Source organism: Protopterus annectens, chromosome 10.part0 (genome assembly GCF_019279795.1).
Source record: "Protopterus annectens isolate FY-2018-M chromosome 10.part0, PAN1.0, whole genome shotgun sequence".
NCBI lineage: Eukaryota > Metazoa > Chordata > Ceratodontiformes > Protopteridae > Protopterus > Protopterus annectens.
In genome coordinates this window covers 1,654,224,223-1,654,225,017 of record NC_056744.1, presented here as the reverse complement: position 1 = coordinate 1,654,225,017, position 795 = coordinate 1,654,224,223, and positions in this window count along the sequence as shown.

Genomic DNA, 795 nt, shown 5'->3' with positions numbered 1-795 from the left:
AGAGATTGTAGCTGAACATTACTGTCTTTAGGGTTGTCAGGAAATCAGGGTCACTATTAGGAAATCTGAAAACAGATGTTTCTTTTGAGTCATTAACATATTTCTGAAGAATATTTCCCAAAATGTTTACTGTTTTACTTGTATTTTCTGTTTACATTTAAATTATTTTGTCAGCATAGTCTTTTCTTATGTTTTAACAGGCATCCTGGTTGATATGAAATGTAACCATTAACAAGCAGTTACACTAACCGAAAGGATCATTTTCATGACATCTTTTTTTATAAAATATCTTTTTATTGAAAACTTTTCTGGTATAAAAACTAAAAGAATAACAAGACAATTACATGTGGTACAGTTGATGTTACATTGTACATTCATAAACATGTAATGATAGTTATTGCACATTATGCTAATAACATTCATATTTTGTAGAAAACCATAGTATTATCACACTGATATAATTAAATTATAAGTTTGTCTAAAAGTTTTTCCATATGGCATATTTATTATACCAACTTTACTACTGTGAGCTATAATATATGCACAACATCAACCTACATTTTCATGATATCTTAGGTTCATAGGTTCATAGGTTCATACTAGGCTATCTGCCCAAGGGCATTTATAAGCCTAGCCCATAGTTATGTGGCTTTCGCCACCCCTTTAGTTTGAATAAAAACTATGCCTATCATTTTGCTGTGCCTCTGTCAAGCAGTGACGCTGAAGTAATCCCTGGGGTATATCTGCAATCTCCCATCCATTGGTCAAGATTCCTCTTGAACAAGACCAGAGAGG